Below are 22,618 nucleotides of genomic sequence, written 5' to 3' on the forward strand. Positions count from 1 at the left end.
AACTGTAGACTCATCAATCAGGCTCCTAAAACATGCAAAAACCATGAGAGGCTAAGCAGCAGGAAATGCCTCTGTGGGGCTATGTGCCCTAGAAAGTCAGTGCTGCAGCCAGCGGAAGGACTCTGGATGTTACCATTTGTCACTGGACCCTCACCGCCACTGCTATTACAGGACTCTTGGTGCCACCGCCAACGCGAACGATTCCTTTACCATCTTTGCATCTCTGCATCAAACCTTCTGGAGTCAAAGTCATGGATGGGGCCATCTGATTGGCCTATCCTAGGCCAAGTGCCTGCATCTATACCCTGGTTCCCAGCAATACTTAACCAGTAGGGACCAAGGGAGCTTCCTATGTTTTCCAAAATGAGAGTGATGTTTGAATATGGGAGACTTAAATAAATGGCAAATTACAGTGGCAGAAAGTAAGTGATAATTAGTTTTCAAAATTCGTCCACATGTTTGAATCAAGTCCTTTATCATAGAGAAAAATGAGAGTTAAGCAAAGGGAGAGGTTCTTCCAGGAGATGAAGTAAATGAAGATAATAAGGCAACTGTCCCACAAAACTTCACACAATAATCTCTCACAATCCATCACAAACCACAGTCATATCCAAGACAGAACTTTTATTCATTCATGACAAAAATACTTGTTAAGGACCCATTATCTAAGCAATGGCGTGTCAGACACTATGGATTCAGTCCATATGCTCAAGGAATTTACTATGTAGCTCATTCACCTCGGTGACTCAGCTGAATAAAACTAGTGAGCACCTTTAGTTCCATGTACCCGAAATTGGAACTCACCATGTCTTTTTCTACTGTGATGCTGAAGAGAAATTTATTCACCTGTACACAAAGATACCAGCAGGGAAGACTTTTTTATCAGGCCAAAAAAGAAGAAGAAGAAAAAAGATATGGTTAGAAGATTGGTATCAGTTGTAAGGGTAAAGATTTGGGTTTTAGCTTGTAGATCTATTTTTAGACCATTGTGAGTCCTCTAACAGATCAGTGAACCTCAGTTGCAGTCTCTTAACATGTTAAATGGGGTAACACTTGAGTCTCCTTGGTTTTTGTTTTTGTTTTTGTTTTTGTTTTTGTTTTTGTTTTTGCCAAAATAAGGAGGGACATTGTACCTGGGCTTGGCTTAATTTGATTCTTCGTAATACAGAAAGAAACATACTTTTAAGGGCATCAAGTGACAGATATTGATTGACAAAGTACTTTGCAATCACACTTCATTCTCTACTACAGTCCATCAGAAAACATCTAGGTATCACCCAAGATTCAGCCCATGTATTCAGGTGGTTTCATCTGTCTACTAAAATTTCTTTTATTATTAAAAATTCTCACTGAATAGCACACACATTTCTTGGAAGTATAAAGTGGTGAATCCAAAAGGGTTCTGTTGCAATTGGATAAGGACTTGAAAGTCAAGAAGCTTTCCTCCTGTTTTAATATCTCTTTTGTAGATAATGAACAGTGAGTTCTGATTAGGGTGAATTTTAATTTTCTTTGCTGAGGAAGAACACAGATCCCCTTTCCTTACATTCCCATAGACGAGAAAAAATTTCCCTTTCATTTCCAAAATCTGGAAATGTTTCTGATTTCTCTGGACATTTTTTTCTCCCATTATCAAAACGGAAGTAAAGTCCCTTGTTGGTAGATTTCAGAGGAGTTCAGCACAACCAGCTCTGGACCTTTGCGGGTCTCTCTTGTACAGTGTCAGGACAGAGCCTTCCTCGTTCGTTTGTGTCTGAACTGGGTGATAGAATAGACCCAGAACTTCTAATGGGCTGGTAATACATTTTAGAAAGTAAATTCTCAGAAAACCCAATTGTGGTTGCAGATGAGATTATCTTTACTAATACAACTTTATTTCTAATAGCATTAACACTTTGATGTCTGTTTGATTCCTTTGTCTCTTTCTCCATATAACTACACTCAGGAAAATCATGGGATGTTACTTATGGGATCCCTGAAAACTCCAGCTTATTCTTTCTGTGGCAGCAGCCTCATTGAGCAAGTCCCTGTGTACATACATTCTGATAGCCACATTGTCCACATACACTAAGCATATTTTCTAGAAAGACAACAGTTCTCACAGGAACATGATAAGCATTACATGTTCTTTTTTTTTTCTTTAATATATGCAAAAAGGACAGGACACAAAGCTTTATTCTTGGTAAGTACACTTTGCTCATCTCATCTCTCTCCCCGCCCCCTTTCTCCTCCAAAGGGAGGAAATCAGCTCTAATTGTATGACAGATCCTCAGTGAGCTGTTTTAGGGGAGACATAAAAGGGATTTAACTAAAGTTATGCCAGAACCCTATCTCTAGGTTCATTTGAGGAATAAATTAGTAATAGTAAAATGCCAGACTGTGTTGATAGGGATCCTCAGGATAATTCCCCTTTGTGGTCCAGAGCATCTAATCAAATAATATCTTGAAATGAGGCTTTCTTCTCCCTGGGGTCATGAGACCATTCCCTAAAATATATTTAGCCCACAGACACTAGATATTATACATAATATGATGTGATTTTGTTATAGTGCCATAGTTTAGATTTCACTGCATATGCTATGCTTGAATAATAAGAGGGAAATTGGTTTTTAGTGGTATTACTAACGAAGATTGATGGATTACTTGTACATGGGAAGACTAGTCCTTTAGTCTTAAGTTGTTCTTCCAAAAAGCTCAAACTACAACAAATTAACCTCATTCATTCATTCATTCATTCATTTGATGATCATCCATCCATTCAGTTAAAAAAAATGTATAGACAGTCGACTGGGCTCAGGCATTTTCCTAAGTACTAGAAGTATACATGTCAACAAAACAGATAGGAATCTTAAATCTAGTGGGAGAGGCTGGCAATAAACAAAACTAATAGGTAAATGAGATAGTACTTTAAAAGCAATAAGTTCCAGAGAAGGAAAAATAAAATAAGAAAAAGGTATGTGGATTACCAAGGCAAAAAAAAAGGAGGTTATTTTTTTTTTAATTTTAAGCTTATTTATTTATTTTGAGAGAGAGAGCGCACACATGCATGAGTGGGGGAGGGGCAGAGAGAGAGAGGAAGAAAGAAAATCCCAAGCAGGCTCCCTGTTGTCATCTCACAGCCCAATGCAGGACTCAATCCCAGGAACTGTGAGATCATGACCTGAGCTGAAATCAAGAGTCAGACACTTAACTGACTGAGCCATCCAGGCTCCCCAAGGGGTTAAAATTTTTAAAGAGAGGTCAGGCAAGGCCACATTCCTTGAGAAGGAAAGGAGGGAGCTGTGCATAAATAACAGGAAAAGGCATAGTAAGAAGTGAGAACAACAAGCTCAATGGTTCTTCCAGAAGCACTTCTAGAACGTTTAAAGGATCAGTCAGGTACTGCCGGGTTTGCCGCTGAGTAGAGAAGAAGGCAAATAAGAAATAAAGTCAGGGACACAGTGAGAGGCCAGAATATATGTGACTCTAGGGGCAACAAAGACTGAACTGGGAAGCCACTGCAGGAGTCTGCACTTAACTCTGGTTAATGTGAGATAATAGACTCAGGGGGTGGTTCAATCAAGGGTGGAAGTAGGGAGATCACTTGGGAGGACAATGTAATAATGCAAATGTGGCGACTTCGACCAGGTTGGTAGCAGTGAATGTATTCAGTCTGGATACATTTGGAAGGTTAAGACAACAAAGTTTGCCGAAAAGAGTAATACAGGAGCGCATGTTTGGACTGGAAGATTAGGACTTTGGTTTAGGCATGACAAATTGGGAGATATTGAATATACAGGTGACCATAGAAAGTTAGGTTTCGGGAAGAAACTAAAGGCTGTCTGTATGCATTTAAGATTATCCAGCCCACAGGGAGCAAGACACTGGATGCGATCACAAAATGAGAGTTTAGTTAGAGCAGAGAAGAAAGCCACTGATATTGCCCTGGAATACTGGAAGATTAAAAGGCCAGGGAGACAAGGAAGAACTCACAAATGAAACTAAGAAGAAAAAGCCCATAGTATAAGAGAAAAACCAGGAGTGTGCTCACCTGGAATTAAAATAAAATAAAGTGCTTGAGAGAAATAGATGTCATACAGTTTTCGAAGATCAACCGAGATGAGTACTGAGACTGGCCATTGGATTGAGAGATGTGGTGCCCTTGACAAAAGCAGTTTTTCCGGAATTGGTTGTGAAAGCCCTGTCAGAATGAGCACAACAGAAAACAGTGGTAGATCCACTGGAGACCGCAACCATAGTGCTCCTGCTGGCCCCCGCTCCTTGAAAGCCTGATGTCTCAGGCATAGTAGACATCAGTGCTACTTACCAGTTACTCTGAGGAAATCCTCTCTCAAGCACCCAAGAAGACCACCTCTTCTCTGTCTTGAAGTTAGGAATGGCCACTTGTCTTTCTCTGGCAAATGGATTGTCAGCAGAAGTGAGCTGTATCAATTCTGAGCAGAAGCATGAAGATCCAGTGTGTGATTGTCCATTTGCTTCTTTCTACTGCTGCCAGCAATGTTCGGTAAGGTTGGAACTTCATGAGCTTTGGTACAATATGAGCAGAAATCCTCCGAAAAGATGTGTTCATACGGCATGAGTAAAGAATAAACTTTATTGTTTCAAACCACTGAACTTTTTTTTAGGATCAATGGTTACCGCAGCCTCCTATCGCCTAATCTGACTAATAAAACAGCATGAGCCACTACTCTGTCTCTGTTGTGGCTGCCACAGCTGTTGTACCTGTACTTAGTGACTACCCAGAACCTGCTCCACACTCATTGGGAGCTCACAAGCTCTCTGGAAGATGAACCTCATCTGCTTTCCTCATTGGCATCAGCAAACGCAGAATGGTAAGAATTTGCCCGTATCCTAGACATAGGGCCCTCCTTCTCCTCAGTGAAATGGTGGGAGATGGCGATAAGGCATGCTTTAGTTTAACATATCTGTGGGAAGGATATGGTCTGTGCGTTCAGCGTAAGAGTCCACTGGATTCGAAGGAAAGCACCTGCTCTCATTTCATGTTTGGAATTAGGAAGTTCGTTTTATGCAGAAAAAAAAAAAAGCATCCATAAAAAAGTGTTTGGTAATTGTTAACTGTTACTTTTGATGCAGTTATTGTTCTATTGCCATTATGTCATTATTGCTGTTGCTTTTATTATTATATCTAGATGGACATGATGACATTGAATGTCAAAATAAAATTTTATTTAGCACAAAAATTTATTTTCTACCATTCTCTGTATACCAGTGCATAAATGAAAGAGAAAACCTGAACTCATTCAACATTTGTTAGCTGCCTGCTTCATATTGGACTTTCACTTGGAAGACTGATGTTGGCCAAGCCATGTTCAGGTTTATTTGTTTACTTCAGCTCCTTAGGGCATGAAGTCATTCATATAGGAAAAGAAAGCTCTCCATCAACCCCATTTATCTTCAGGGAAGAACAGCATAGACGACCATATTTTCTCATGTCAACACACTGATGTTGGTTTTCCCAATTTGCATGTTGGGAAATTGGACTCAATTGGATTGGGTGATTTGTAAAGGCCCAAACACTAAAGTCAGAGAGATACAGACAGACACAGATACAGAGAGACAAAGAGTCAGTAGAGTAAAAAAGAAAAAAAAACCACAAAACTTGTGTTTTTAAAAATAAGTTTATTTCCCATGAAGTATTTCTCCATTGTCCAAGTAAATGTATGTTGCCTATAATTTGAATTTGAATAATGGCAATAATATGAAGGAATTGTAGCTGGGAGAAGCCCTGAACAGTGTACCAAATGACTCTGCTCTCATTCTTGTCCCTCTCTTGCTTCCATAAACTGCACCCAGATGGAACATTCAACTCCACAAGCCATTGAGGACTGTAAGATATTACATCATTATAATGCCATATATATAATTCACTCACCATATCAATGAAATGGTGATAAATGTTGGACTTACTCAAAAGGATCAGATGACATACTTCATCTCAAGCCTTTTTTATTAATTTTTTTAACTTTCCATTATAACTTCTATCTGCTGATCACACGTATGATCATCAAAAAACTACTCAGCCCCCAAAATTGATGTGGCTTAGTGATACCTGAGAGAGACTGATAGCCAGACCCTGGAAGGCATTGGAGGCTTGTTAATCTACTAGGAGCAAAAGGGTAAGTAAAACCAACATTTGGGGAGTCTTAATTTCTTCATCTATAAATTGGGAATAACAACCCGACGATACAAGATGTGTAAAGGACAACTTAATTAAAACAACAACAACAACAACAACAACAACAACATTTTATTTCTAAAGTTAGGTACCACTACGTATATGAGGCTGGCAAAAATTATATTCTTATTTTTTTTAATTCAACAAGCATCTGTTGAAGAAATGTGTGACATAATCCCTGACCTCAAAGCCTTTTCAATCTAGTGCAAGAGACTGTCAAGATAATTATGACTGAACGATTCACTGTAAGAAGTCCTGTCACAGAGACCAGAAAGCCTGCTCTAAGAAAATCAAGAAAAGAGAACAAACTTGGTCTGAGGCTCTCCTAGAATGATTATCTGAAGATATGGTTTAATTAATTTCCTAGAGCTGCCATAATGAAGTAGCACAAACTGCTGGATTAAAATAGAAATGGATTGTGTCATAATTCTAGAGGCTCGGATTCCAAAATTCAGGTGTTTTCATGGCCATGGTTCCTTCAAAACTCCTTGGGAAGGATTGTTCCTTGCCTCTTCTATCTTCTGGTGGCTCAGGTACTCCTTGGCTCATGGCCACATCCCTCTGGTCTTTGCCTCTGTCTTCACAGCTGTCTTCTCCCCATGTGTCTGTCCTCGCACAACATTCTCTTCTGTGTGGGTGTCGGTGCAAATGTTCCTCTTATAAAGACACCAGTCCCATTGGGTTAGGTCCATGCTAACGACTCATCTTAACTTGATTGCATCTATAAAGACCCTATTTCCAAATAAATTCACATTCACAGCTACTGGGGATTAGGACATCAATGCATCTTCTTTTGGATGGGGACATAAATGAAGCCATTATATTCATGGAAATTTAAGTGTGGCATACCAGGAACATGAGGAGAAATGAGAGGGGAGAACTGGAGCCAGATAGTGAAGAACACAAAATACCACGTGCAGGACCCCTTAGGTATGTTTCATCAGGAGAGTGAAAAAAGCAGCTTTTTAATAAGGATATTTCTTACAGCAATGAAAAAATGGATCAAATGGGCATTGACAGTCTTGCAAGAAGGCCCTAGCAGTTGTCCAGATGAATAGTAGGGAAGCACAAGAGAGGCCAGGGATGCAGGAAGCTTCTCAGATGAGATGACAATTTATTCTATGTGGGAGAATCAAGAGAGGAAGAGATAAGAGTAAGGTCCTGAGGTTTTTAGCTTTAGGTGCTGGGAAGTTGGTGAAGCTGTCAGCCAAGAGATGAACCATATGTGGCAAAGCTAATTGGGTATTAGTAGAAAGGAGGAAGCAGCTGAAAGGTTTGATTTAGTACATGGCAAGTTTGGGGGGAAATGGAATTTAAGCAAAATCTTGAGAAATACAAATGATGAATATATCTTGTATTGGGCTAGTTCTTACACGTTTCAAAACTTTAGAAGAGGTTATGATCTTGACTATTAATGCTGAGGTCACAAGGGTAATAAGTTATCCAAGGTGTAAGAGTTTTATATTGCCACATAATAAATGACCACAAACTCAGTAGATTATAACAGTACACACTTATCTCACAGCTTTGGTCAGTGAGGAGTCCTCTGTTCAGAGTCCACCTGGCTAAAATCAGGTCAGGAGTGTGATATCATCTGAAGGTCAGGCTCTCCTTCCATGTTTACTGGCTACTGCCAGAATGCAGATGCTTGAGGTTATAGAACTGAGGCCCTCAGCTCCTAGCGACTGCCCATGATCTCCCACCACAAGACCCTCTCCACAACAGGCACTTTGCTACTTCAAAGCCAGAAGGAGAGCATCTATGCTGCTTTGAATCCCTCTAACTTCTAGACCATCTTTTAGAGCAGCCAACTGATTAGGTCAGGCCCACCCAGAATGGTCTCCCTTTTTATTAACTTAAAGCCAGCTTCTTAGGGGCATTGATTACACCTGAAAATTTTCACCTTTGGGATATAATGTAACCTATCATGAGAGTGATATCTCATCATAATTACAAACCCTACCTACATATAGGAAGACAATGAATGACACAGGGTGTGTGTACAATGCCGTAGGAATCTTGAGGTCCATCGTAGAATTCTGCCTATCCAATAAGGTAACACAGTGACTGTTGGTAGAGCAATTACTATGCTTCACATCTTCTGACCTCAATCTTGATGTCATTTTCCAATATGCTATTTTGCCCCCAGGGATGGCACACATCTAATTCTCTTTGAGTAATGAAATGTTTGTGTAGGGCTGTGATTTTGACTCAGCAACTATCATTTGCATTCTTATACAAAATCTATGAACATTCTTAACCATGACTATGAGTTTTTGTCACATGGTTACCATCAGAAATAAAGATCCATTTTGTACCGTCAGAATAAGCTGACAAAACAAGAAAGTTGGTATACATTTTAGAAATGGTTAATGAGTTTAAATTTTCTAGATATTCCATATTCCTCTCAGTTAACATTAAAAGTCAATCCCATGACTGTAGCAATTAATAATAACAGTGATGATGATTATTTATACTCTGTACCTCAAGCTAGCCTCAAAACAATTCTTGAATTCTATTCAATAAGCCCTAATTTATCATCAACTATTTGTATTGTGGTAAGCTCTGTGTATATAAAAATCAGCAAACTACAGACTTTTTCTTTTCCTAGCTCAAAGTATAGTTAAATGAAATATATAGATCATGTTATTTCATTTAAGAAGGGAAACAAGGCTCAGACAGGGTAATTGCTGAATAGAGAACACACAGCGCATTAAGTGGAACAGATCACTTGTTCTAACCTTATAGCCAGCTATCTTCCTACTGCCTCATATCATTGTATATTTTAGTGACATAACATTCAAGTAATTCATGTACATTCATTTATACTTTGGAATAACATGTTAAGGGGAAGATTCGTAGTAGGAGACACAACATTGATGCAAAAATGCACTGGATTTCTTTATGGACACTTCTTTCTCTAAGTGCCCGAAACTCAATACACCAGATTGGGGAAGCATCCAACACTGGCCAGTGTGCCACGTGGTTATCCTTGTTGCAAACTTCCTAGAGCAATACCTGAAAATGAGACAAGAGTAACCTTCTCTCTTGTGCCAGGGTTTGGAATTTTCCCCAAAGGTCAGAAGAAATTTCCCAGGGAATTGCTACTGGAAAGGACCAGCTTACCTAATTGCTTTGCTGATTCAGAAGGGAAAAGAATCCCCTGAAATCAGTGAAAGAGAAGTGATTTGAGGCCAGGGCAATCAAAGTAGGAAGCCAGATTCTTCAAGAGGGCCTCCCCAAGAATGATAGTATTACAAAAGCAGATGTTTCCCAAATGGCCAAATAGCTTTGAAAATTGCTTACCTAGTATTTGGAGGAGAAAACAACATTTAAAACTGAATGCAACAAAGAATAAATACTGTTAAAATGCCAATACTACCCAAAGCTATCTACACATTCAATGCAATCCCAATCAAAATTGCACCAGCATTCTTCTTGAAGCTAGAACAAGCAATCCTAAAATTTGTATGGAACCACAAAAGGCCCCGAATAGCCAAAGTAATTTTGTTTTTTTTCTTAATTTTTTTTAAATGTTTATTTATTTTTGAGACAGAGAGAGACAGAGCATGAATGGGGGAGGGGCAGAGAGAGAGAGGGAGACACAGAATCCGAAGCAGGCTCCAGGCTCTGAGCCATCAGCCCAGAGCCCGATGCGGGGCTCGAACTCACGAACCGTGAGATCGTGACCTGAGCTGAAGTCGGATGCTCAACCGACTGAGCCACCCAGGCGCCCCTAGCCAAAGTAATTTTGAAGAAGAAGACCAAAGCAGGAGGTATCACAATCCCAGACTTTAGCCTCTAATACAAAGCTGTAATCATCAAGACAGCATGGTATTGGCACAAAAACAGACACATAGACCAATGGAATAGAATAGAAACCCCAAAACTAGACCCACAAAAATATGGCCAACTAATCTTTGACAAAGCAGGAAAGAACATCCAATGGAAAAAAGACAGCCTCTTTAACAAATGGTGCTGGGAGAACTGGACAGCAACATGCAGAAGGTTGAAACTAGACCACTTTCTCACACCATTCACAAAAATAAACTCAAAATGGATGAAGGACCTGAATGTGAGACAGGAAACCATCAAAACCCTAGAGGAGAAAGCAGGAAAAAACCTCTCTGACCTCAGCTGCAGCAATTTCTTTTTTTTTTTTTTTTTTTTTTTTTTTTTTTTTTTTTCAACGTTTATTTATTTTTGGGACAGAGAGAGACAGAGCATGAACGGAGGAGGGGCAGAGAGAGAGGGAGACACAGAACCGGAAACAGGCTCCAGGCTCCGAGCCATCAGCCCAGAGCCTGACGCGGGGCTCGAACTCACTGGCCGCGAGATCGTGACCTGGCTGAAGTCGGACGCTTAACCAACTGCGCCACCCAGGCGCCCCAGCTGCAGCAATTTCTTATTTGACATGTCTCCAAAGGCAAGGGAATTAAAAGCAAAAATGAACTATTGGGACCTCATGAAGATAAAACGCTTCTGCACTGCAAAGGAAACAGTCAATAGAACTAAAAGGCAACCAGTGGAATGGGAACAGATATTTGCAAATGACATATCAAAGGGTTAGTATCCAAAATCTATAAAGAACTCACCAAACTCCACACCCAAAAAACAAATAATCCAGTGAAGAAATGGGCAGGAGACATGAAATAGACACTTCTCTAAAGAAGACATCCGGATGGCCAACAGGCACATGAAAAGATGCTCAACATCGCTCCTCATCAGGGAAATAGAAACCAAAACCACACTCAGATATCAACTCACGCCAGTCAGAGTGGCTAAAATGAACAAAACAAGAGACTATAGATGCTGGAGAGGATGTGGAGAAACGGGAACCCTCTTGCACTGTTGGTGTGAATGCAAATTGGTGCAGCCACTCTGGAAAACAGTGTGGAGGTTCCTCAAAAAATTAAAAATAGACCTACCCTATGACCCAGCAATAGCACTGCTAGGCATTTACCCAAGGGATACAGGAGTGCTGATGCATAGGGGCACTTGTACCCCAATGTTTATAGCAGCACTCTCAACAATAGCCAAATTATGGAAAGAGCCTAAATGTCCATCAACTAATGAATGGATAAAGAAATTGTGGTTTATATACACAATGGAGTACTACTTGGCAATGAGAAAGAATGAAATATGGCCTTTTGTAGCAACGTGGATGGAACTGGAGAGTGTTATGCTAAGTGAAATAAGTCATACAGAGAAAGAGAGATACCATATGTTTTCACTCTTATGTGGATCCTGAGAAACTTAACAGAAGTCCATGCGGGAGGGGAAGAAAGAAAAAAAAAAGAGGTTAGAGAGGGAGAGAGCCAAAGCATAAGAGACTCTTAAAAACTGAGAACAAACTGAGGGTTGATGGGGGGTGTGGGGGGGGAGGGTGGGTGATGGGTATTGAGGAGGGTACCTTTTGGGATGAGCACTGGGTATTGTGTGGAAACCAATTTGACAATAAATTTCATATTAAAAAAAAACTGAATGCAACAGCTTTAGGTCACAAACAACTGTATTATTCTAGATAAGCTCCTTGGTATTCTTTATTTAGAACTACTTTAAAAGCTCCCATTGAACCTCATTGTATTTTTATATCTGACTTCTGATTGGCTTGGGCTTCCATCATCTGGACCCTCCTTAACAGTAAGCAGGAGAGGGTAAAAAGAAAGAAAAAAGAAAAAAGAAAAAAAAGCTAAAGTTTTCCATTCTGTACACAGCATTTGAGAAAGTTTCTTCTTTCCCATTTTCATCAAGTTATTCAAATTCATTAATGATTAGGCAAAGGGAATAAATTGCTGGCTAATTAAATTTGCAGATGGTATTCAGTAGTGAGGGTATGTGAGGATAAGGGGATAATGTAAGAGGCCTCAAAAGCTTTGTGTTCTATGCATGAGAAAATGGAAGGGCATGAGTCATTGTGTGCAATTACCACTGGCAGACAGAAAAAAGGCAGAAGGGAGGCTCCTGGAAGAGAGAGCGGCTGGATAACAGTGAGAGGACATTTGCAGGAGGAGTATGGACTCTAATAGCTGTGAGATATTAGTGAACAATCACTCCTGTCCTGGCCAGCTCCTGGATTCATTTAGAGGAGACCTCCCGTGTGTGTATAATTCTAGAGAGAAACTTCCAAAACCTCATCCCCAAATGAGTTTTTGATATTTGGCAAGCCACAGAGTCCACATCTTATCTCTGGCCACAACACGGCTCCTGAGTTAGCCATTGGGGTTTCACTCAATCACCAAGTAAAATAAGCTTATTGGCAATGGTATGTGGCCATATGCCAGAAAGTGCATAAAGCCAGACAATATGTACAGCATATATTTCTCAATTACTAGCTTTGCTCATGGCAAGTAAGGTAAACATACAAAAATAAACACAGACACACTGTGTATATGATGGAGAAATTGCATGATTTTTGGGCTATAACTTAAGACTTGAAAGAGATTTCTTCCTTAGAGTGCACCATATTGACATATCTCCAGATGTTCTGTGAGAACATATATACTCTTCCTTGATGTTACAAGTATTTAGGAAGAATAAGTTAATAAACTTGATATATTCCAAATATGTGGATAGCATGATATGAGATAATCATGTTTTTAAAAGTTCCTTAATTTATTAAATATTAATGGATAACCTGTACTGGACCCTTTTATCCTGGTGTAGAGAGTTACACTGATGTATAAAACAAGTCCCTACTCTCAGGAACTTGCATTCAGACTCTCTATTGTATTTATGAAGTCCTTCCCATATAGTAATTTAACATAATCTTATGTGATGTGGGAAACAAAGGCAGAAGGAAATGGCAGATAAAATTAAATTTCCTTATAACCTGCAGCCCATTGAGAAATACTTGAGGCAGGCAATGTAAAAATGTTTCCCCAGGAACTTCCTACTGTCTTAATGTTAATGCTTTGCTAGGGGGAAAAAACAACCTTAGCTTGACAATAGCTAGGACTTCAGTATCCTAAGAGTCTTCTTTAGCATATAAAATCTCATTGGAAACTTCCCCTGGACTTTTACCTCCCCGACTCCATAGTATATAACCAGTCTCTCCCCATGGTCCTGGGGCAGCTCTTCCTGCCCAAGGGATTCTGTCCCCATCTTCAATAAAATCACCTTTTTGCACCAAAGATGTCTTTAAAAACTCTTTCTTGGTCATTGGCTCTGGACCCACGAACACCATTGTCACCTCAAAAAAATCTCATCATTATGTAAAATAGCATTGATTGATATTCACTTATTAATTTACTTTGCACACATTTATGGTACACTTTTCATGTACTTAGTGCTGTACTAGGCAAGAGAGTTACAGAAGTGGATATTTCAGATCTGTCCTCTGCCCTAAAAGAGCATGAATTTTAGTAAGGAAGGCTATCAATTAAGCAACCAGTTCTGATTCTATGTAATGAGTTTATACAAGTGACGTAGAATTTGGTACAGGATGATTTGGCAACGGTGTTTCATCTGCAATGAGATACAGAATAGTCCTCTCAAAGGAGATATGTTAAAGCTTAAACTGGACAAATGTGTAGGAGTTGGTCAGATGGACAGAATGGAAAACTATTTCAGGTAGATGTAATAGCAAGTGAGGGGGTAAGAGGGAACATCACCTACTGTAGGGCGTGAAAGACATTCATAATGGCTAGAATGTGCCATGAGGAGCAGAATGTGAAGAGTCAAGGCAGTGGACACAGATTTGATCATGGAGATCTTCACAGGCCATGCCAATGGATTTGTGTGTTATCCAAGGATGACAGAAAGAACCTGAAGGGTGTTGAGCAAGAGCAAGACATGATCAAAGTTGTGTTATTTTATTTATTTATTTATTTAGGTTTATTTATTTTGAGAGAGCGTGTGAGAGGAAGCCCAAGTCGGGGAGGGGCAGAGAGAGAGAGAATCCCAAGCAGGCTCCATGCTGTCAGTGCAGAGCCCAATGCGGGGCTTGAACTCACTAAATGTGAGATCATGACTTGAGCCAAAATCAAGAGTCAGACACTTAATCGACTGAGCCACCCACGTGCTCCCAAAGTTGTGGTTTTTAAATAGTCACTCTGGCTTCGGTGTGGAGAATGAGTTTGAAGGGGATGGCATGGAAGCAGGAAGACCCTTTGGGAGGTCATTGTAAAGTCCGGGCAAAAGAAGATGCTGTCAGGCTGGACTCGTGTGGTGGTAGCAAAGAGGGACCAAGGTGATATTTAGGAGGAGAGTCCGGAGGATCTGTAGAGTGGTCAGAGATGGGTCAAAGGCAAGGAAGTGAAAGGTGACTCAGGTTTGGGTTGGGTAACATTTTGCATGTAGTTGCTACAGTAGTTTGGGGAAGAGAAGAGTGAACTTGATTTTGGATATCTGGAATGTGAAATATCCATATGCACATAATCAGTAAGTGGTAGAACTGGAACCTGGAAAGCAGGAACAGGCCAGACCTTGATCTTTTCAGGGTCTTCTTGATCTTGCTATAACTTCCGTGGTTGGCAGAACAACATTCTGCATATTGTGCTAATTAGACTAGATAGCCTCCAAAAATTGATGCTGGGGGACTCTTCCCATCATACAAGAGTATGGCCAGACCCCACTCTGTCTTGTCATTATTTTGAGAATAAACCCAATCTTGTCCTGAGATCGGTCTAAAGTGACTTGTACAACGTCCTGCAGCCACTAGTGGACGAATGGAAACCTGAGTTCCAGCTCCCCACCTCCACTCCCCGGATCATGAAAGCCTGCTTATCCTCAGTGTCTGTGGTGAGTCTCTGTGTCTTACTCTACTTCCAACTGGTAAAAGTGTCTACAATTTTTTTCATGGGCCATGATGCAGGTCCCTACGTGGAAGCTCCTTCTCACTGCTAAAGGAAGCCAAAGGCCTATGTGAACACGAGTCCCATTTCTCCCCGACCAGCCGTCACTGTCATAGACTGACCGCTCTGGCAGTGCTGCCTCGTGCTAGTGGGCAGGTTGACTGACAGGAAGCACAGATCTGCTGCTCACACAAATCTAGGCAGGCCAGGGATAGAAAATAGGTGTGCTGGGCCTGTCTGGCACCGACAGCTTCTGCCACACCAACATTTCAATCAGCACCATGTTAAACTAGCCTTTGTGTCACTCAAAAATAGTCTAGCACCGGCTCCAGGGGTGGCTTCTGGGGAGCCAACTGAGTCCCTCGGCTGCTGCAGAGAAAGGGGGTTACCAGGTCCCTCCGCAGCATCTGCCACACCTCCTTCCCTTGCCAGATAATTAGGATACAGTCCAGTTGGGTGACTTTGTCTTACCCAAGGAAGTGACAGCTAATACTGGGCTGGCAGAGGAGAGCACTCAGTAGTTCATAATGACCGTCCAAATCGGCGGGAGCTGTCTGGTGCATCCAAGAAAAGTTGAGTTTTGTTTATTCTTTCTTTAGGGAGGAGGGCAAATGGCAAGGCTAGGTGTGCTCTGAAATGGGAATCTGACTACATTGGCACTTACATACACCTATTCATGTGGATATAACAGACTTGGATACGGGTTCCTAGACACAAAACTATCTGTTCATATATAGGCTCCTTTACGCACAAACCACAAGCATGCAAACAGATATATATGTCTGCAAAGACTCGTATGCTAATTGCATGCTCATAAACACACATGCAGACTTGCATGCAGAGTCACACATATGGAAAACACACATGCATACATAAAATGTATTTGCTGCATATGTGGCCATACCCCAAAACATAGACATTGTTATATAAAAGTACATATACGGTACATGCAGATCGATGAACTCATAGACATAGGCAATATAGATAGGAATATATGTGAAAGGACGCTTGTACAAATGCACGCACTTGCACACACACCCACACACACTCTTTTATCAGGAATGGATTTAAAGAGAAAGGGAGAAAGGATGAGGAACATTTATGTATTGGAGTTTCTACTTGCCATCACTCAAATCACTTCCAAGAGTGTAAAACAGAAGAGGGGGGAAAAATCAATTCCTGATAGGAGAGGTTCAAGGAGCTGTGAAATCAATTATATTTTATTTTCAAATATCATTCAGAGAAGTTTACACTCTTTCAGAAAAGTCTGGTCTTGCCGGGGGGCAAAGAACCAGCTGGAAATGGTCATGTGAAAGGCACTGCCAAGTTCAAGGCAAAGGCCAGTGCGGAGGTCAGAAATGACGCTTTCATCTTCTCTGGCAGGAGAAGGGGGTGGGGAGGGTTTCAAGTGCCCCCATTCAAATAATGGCCACAAGGGCTATCCGATGTGACACTGGTCACCTCATTGATTGCTGAGTTTGACTTGGTCAATTCGCATTAAAAAATAAATGTACGTGAGATCTGAAAGGAGCCTTAGAAAGCTCCTTTAAAAAAAAAGTACAAAGAGACAAAAAGGCTAGAAGAAGAGGCGTGACTTGCCCGACATCGTCCAGGAAGAGGGTGCAGAACCTGGGACGGAGCCCAGCCAGCTGGTTTCCCAGCCCCAAACTTCCTGCTTCTCCCATTAGACATCTGCCTTCAGAGCACCCTCCCTACAAGGCAGAACTTTGATTTCTCAAAGAGCTTTATAAACATGCAGCAATTAACTCATGCAGTATCGGGGGTATTTACAGACAGCAGACTGACAGCTGGTGGTATCACCAGGGCCAGACCCACGCGGTATATGCTAAGACCAGCACAACCCAGTCAGGTTTCCATATGAACAGCCTTCCTGCCTGTGGGATTGGCTTTATTGTCAATAGATGATGTTAAAGGTGCCGGGTCCTTGATGACCAGGGCTGAGCCGTAGAGTACATAGCAGGACGCTGTGGAAAAACAAAGCCAGAAACCCAGCATACTCTGAAATGCAGAAACCTTAATAAGCAAAGAAGATCTACAAAAAGTGAAGGGGTCAGGGGAGAGGCAACACAGAAGGTGACATTGAGAAAGTCAGATGCTGCCATTACAAGCATCAGTTTTGTCACTGAGAAAAACAAAAGTGGAGAACAAAAAGATAAATCTGGGTTGCCAGGGTTTTTAAATTAGTGAATGTATCTGAAAATGCATTGTGAACTTATTGGACAAAGGTAAGCTATGTTACTATCTATAGTCTTAGTGAAGGAAAACATCATCCCAAGTTGTGTTTGTTTGTTTGTTTGTTTGTTTGTTTTTTAATGCTGTTATCCTCACTGTGAATGTCCTTTCTGTTCCCTGAATTGAACTTGAGTTGTTCTTTAAAGATCGTCCTAGTGAGCTGACCTGAGCCGCCATCCCTCAGGACCATGTTGCTGGATTTCCAGCATTTTCCACTCTGGTTCTGGAGCATATTAAAGGATGTTATTCACTACCATATAGTAGTGGGTTTTATAATAAAACATTTTTATAATATGCTACAAATAAGATTTTCCTCTTGTAGATTCCCAAAACACAGAAGCATCTTCAAGGCTCTGAGAGGTCTTTTGGGAAACAAGCCTGCTCAATTTTGTTGAACATGTGTCTAAAGTGTTTCTAAATGTTTGTGTCTTCCACCACTGTCTCTAACCCTCAACCTTTTTTTTTCATGTTGATACCTATTAATATCCTAAACAGGAATTTTCCACAGAACGTAATTTTGGGATGCATTCATCTGGTTCAATGCCCTCATTTTAGATAGGAAACATCTTATGAGGGAAATGAGTTAGCTACAATCATGTAGCAAATTAATGGTAGAGCTACACTTCTGATAGTCTTTCTCTCCATAGAATCCATATTGAGTACAAGTTAGCACTTGGTTATACTCTGTCTTAATGTGGTATTCTTTATTTATTAATTTGTATATATTTTTAAATAAAATAATAGGTATAAAATCAGTCAACATAATTTCCAGAACATTTCATTCATTCAGTAAATGTTAAATCTGAATGTCTATTTGTGTGGTTTTCCCAACTGAATCATAAGCTCCTGGGAGGAGCCATGTTTCCTGCATTTCTGTATATCCCCATGGCTTATACAGTCCTTCTAGACACACCGAGGCATTCAATAACTGCTTTCCCATTTACTGATTGAAAATAAGAGGCAGCCCAGTTTTATGCCCATTGGAGGAAAGGAGAAAGCCTGACATTAAAGCAATAAAATGAGCCATTTCCCCTACAGAGTTAGTCTAACATTAATAAAAGCTTCATGTTGCACTATTATCCTCTCCTCTTATTATTTTCGTGTATTTCATGCTAGATATAAATGTCAGAACACTTTATCTATCTGCATTTTCATGGGATTTATCGCCACTGAAGGAACACATGCTATGGCTTCTGGCAAGGAGAATCTTGTTCCTGGTGGCCTTCCCTCTCCGGCCTTGCCCAAGATCCCTCAGTGACCAGAGGGCTGTGGAAAGTGGGGAAGAAGCCTTGTGTCTGTTGTCATAAGCCAGAGTTCAAAACCCACCTCTCTGGTTTTCCAGTTCTGATGTTTGGGGCAACTTGCTTCTATTCTTTCCACTGCAGGGAAGCAGATATGGTTGTTTTGAAATATCTGTTGTTCCATCCCACATGCCTAACACTCCTTAATAGAACAAGGATTTTATTCATATTTCTGTCCATTGTCTTCATGACCAGATGATTCATGGGTGGAGACTCTTTCCTCAGAACCAGGGATATATTCTGTTTAAACCAGGGGTTTTTAAACCTGTCATGCATCAAAGTCACCTGGAAGTCTTGTGAAGACACAGATTGTTGAACTCCATCTCCAGAGATCCTGCAGGGACCCTGGAATTTGTGTTTCTAACAAGATTCCTGGTAAGGTTGATGCTGCTGGTCTGGGGCTCATGTTTTTCAAACCACCCATCTAAGCTGTTTGGGGAATTCCCATTCCCCCAGTGGTCAGGTTGTGTTATTTTAACTTGTTTAAAGTTGTTCTTCCAAGAACAGAACACAGGATGTGGTGTGGGTTCAAGTAGTGTATTGGGTGGGACATGATCCTGGGAATCACTGTGAAGGAGTCATTCTGTGAGAAGCCATGTAGGGTGAATCAGCGGCCAGCCTCCTCCGTGTGCTACAGGAAGTTATCACTGCTGCAGACCTTCTGTAGGACTCAGAATTTACCCCCTAGGGGATGAGGATGCCAGATTTTAGTTCCCATCCCTCACTTGTTTCAGGTTGTTTCTCAGGACTTCAACTCTTAGGCACTTCCAGCCTGTGTGTCCTCCAGAGACAACCGTCAGGCTCAGAGATGTGGTTTCCTGAGAAAGAATCCGGGCATAGATAGGATTTGCCCAATAAATAGCAGGTGATCTGGGCATAGGCAGAGGGTATAAGGTGGAGTACCTGCCCTGTGCATTAATGATGAGCACTTGGTGTAGATCTGGCCAATGAGATGTGAAGGATATCTGCTAGGGGACTCTCAGCAAGGTTGCTTTGTTCTTAAGGAGAAAACTGTAGAAGAGAAATATTCTCCACTGGATGTCGTCACATCTGAATGGGACAGTGAAATTGCTATATCCACATCCTGACTAGGAGAAGTGGCCTGAGGATGAAGGCACTGCTGGGAAGAGCTGAGTGGGGAGCTGGGAGCAACCCCCATCCTTGATGACATTACCAAGATGCTGATATGTCACGGCTGGAGCCGCCCTACCGCTGGATGTATTGTGTGAGATATAACAAATGACGTCATTTCTAATGCTGTGGGGCTTGGGTTTTCTGTCACTGAGATGCCTGCTGGGAAGATTCCCTGAAATGCAAAACTGACATGGTCCTTAACATCCCTGCTATTCAGAGTGTGGTTCCAGGTCTACAAGCTTCACTGGGGAGCAGAATTTCAGACCCCACTCAGACCCGCTGAATCTGGATCTGCATTCACCCAGGCCCTCAGGCAATCCATGTGCACATCCAAGGATCAGAAGCCCTTCCTCAGAGATTAAAGGAGCCAATGTACAGGAATCTCACTACGCATGTTGAATTTGATTATCATTTCATGTTGACACCTTGGTGCCTCCTTCTGGTCCTCTCATTCCTCATTCCTTATTTAAAAATAAGATGAAATCAGCCTATGGAAATGTATCCAAATGTGAAATTCATTGCTGGTTAATTAGTCTGGAAGGTAATTTTTTCTTTTAACGTAGGAGTTAGTTTTGCTAAATATTAATGAATGAGCAATTAGAATGCTATGCTGGAAACAGCCGGCATTGTGAGTTGAGGGTGAGTTGAGAGAGGTGAGAAACAAAAGCCTACATAAGTAAACACGGTTATATATTAGAATTACTTCGAGGGCTTGTATTTTTCCAAGCCTGACACCTGGCAACTTGAATGAAAGTAATCCAGCTAGCACTAGGCTGACCCTCATAAACAAACACATCATCTGCTGGAAAGATAAGAAACAAATAGAATTCTCCAAATCAAGCAAGAAGCAAGTTCTGTTACTATTTTCAAAGGGCCTGGAATGTGACTTGAGCCTGAGATATCCCAAAACAGCATTTCTTAAAATGAGTTCTTACTCAGAATTTCATGGAGTAAAACAGGGTATAACTGAAATAATGATACGGTAGTCAAATTAATTTGGAAAATGTTGGGGGGCGGGGGGGAAATGGTAAAGAGATTAGCAGGGTTTTTTTCTTTCAATAGGTCAATATTCAAGAGGCCAATTTCCCTACTCCAGAACTTTTTGTGGGATTTCTCTGACAGCTTCCTGTGTTCATCCCCTCACACAATCCTGTGGCCAGTGTAATATTTTCAAAATGCTAATGAAGTTGGATCATTATCCTGCTCAAAATGCATCAGTGTACTTTATGTTCATGTGTTCATTTTTTCCTCTGACATCTTCAACCAACTTTTTCTTTAGCCCTCATATGTTCTTCTCAGGTCATAGCTGACAACCTCCCCCATTCTTTCATTGTGTTGGCCATGCCAAGATAGTTCTTATCTGGGCTTTCTCATGTATTTAATGTCAATTTCTCCAGCTGTTTCTTGCACCCCTCCCGTCTCTCAGAACACCCTATAAATTTATTTCAGAGGAATTTACAATAGTAGTCTTTCCATTTCGTTTTTTGATGTTTGCCTTTCCCCCTTGAAGGAAATCTGTAAGAGATCTTATTCACTGTCCTATCCCTGTGCCTAGCATAGAGATAGGATAGGCTCTGATGCATAGGGGACAATCCCCAAATATTTATTTAATGATTGAAAAAAACTGTGAATCACTAACACAGCAATGCACAGGGTCTTTCAAATGCATTTGAACGTGGGGACTTTTTTTTTTCAGCCTGGAAGTAATATTGCATGGAATATATTTTGAGAAATGCTTTTCTAACGTCAATTCCACTCCTCCTAAGTGTGAAAAGGGGAATATAAGTTATAACTACATTTCAAGCTCTGACTAGCTGTGTGACCATGGGCAAAGTTATTTCAAGCTTGAGACTCACTTGTGGAATGATGAGCCTGGATGAGATAATCTCTACAATCCTTTACAGCTCCCAAATTCTGAAGTTCTAATCATACAGAAAGAGTACTGCTTTCACTTTGGTCATGGCGTGAGCTCTCCAAGAGTAAGTCAAATCAGACTGACCTCATTTCACACAAGAGTATTTATAGTCTAGGTTGGTAGCTCAGGGAAAGGAAGTCGATACAGCATATCTAGCTTTCCATGAGCCATTTCACAAAGTCTTCCCTGATGTCTTTGTAGAAAGGAGTGAGGAATGGGGGCTTGATGGAGGTATGATAGACTGGATTTGTAACTGGTTGAAAGATGGTCCCCAGGAGCGCTAATTAATGGATCAATGCCAACCTTGAGGACAGGGACTGGTGACAGCCTGCAGGCTCTGTCCTTTGTCCTGCCTTATTCAACATTTCTGTCAGTGTCTTGGATGAAGAGTAAATGCTCATGATCATCAAATATACAAATGACAGGACAGTAGGCATATGTTGGATGACAAAATTAGAATTCAGAGTGACCCGAACAGTCTAGAGAAATGAACTGTATCTAAAATGGGGGATGTAATAATACAGAAAGAAAGTCCAAGAGGTAGAAGCAATTGCAAACATTTATAATAAACTAAAATTTGTATGTAAGCATACGTTTGTGTATGTTGTGTGTACATGTGTGTGGCTGTATAACTTTTTTGGGGTTTTGTTGCAGGTATAATCTAAATAATGATGAAAGATGGTCACTCAATATGAATGTTGGCTACCAATAAAACCTTCATAATTAGAAATATAACATGCAGAAATAGTTAGATAATACTCCCTATTCAGATGGGGTTCACAGTACTATTTATAATTTTTAAGAAGAAGAGACACATTAGGACGTAATCACAGAAAAGCAAACAAGATAATGAGGAAAGGAATTGAAGTAATTGAGATTTAGTCTGTAGAAAAACAAGATAATTTTAGAGACCAGGATTATGCCCCTTTCATTAATCAGGATTGTATGCCTCTCTGATGTAATTCCTTAGTACCTGAAACTCTCTCCTCATACACCCAGGACAGTGTGTTGTCATTGTTTGTGT

Source organism: Prionailurus bengalensis, chromosome D4 (assembly GCF_016509475.1).
Source record: "Prionailurus bengalensis isolate Pbe53 chromosome D4, Fcat_Pben_1.1_paternal_pri, whole genome shotgun sequence".
In the NCBI taxonomy this organism is placed as follows: domain Eukaryota; kingdom Metazoa; phylum Chordata; class Mammalia; order Carnivora; family Felidae; genus Prionailurus; species Prionailurus bengalensis.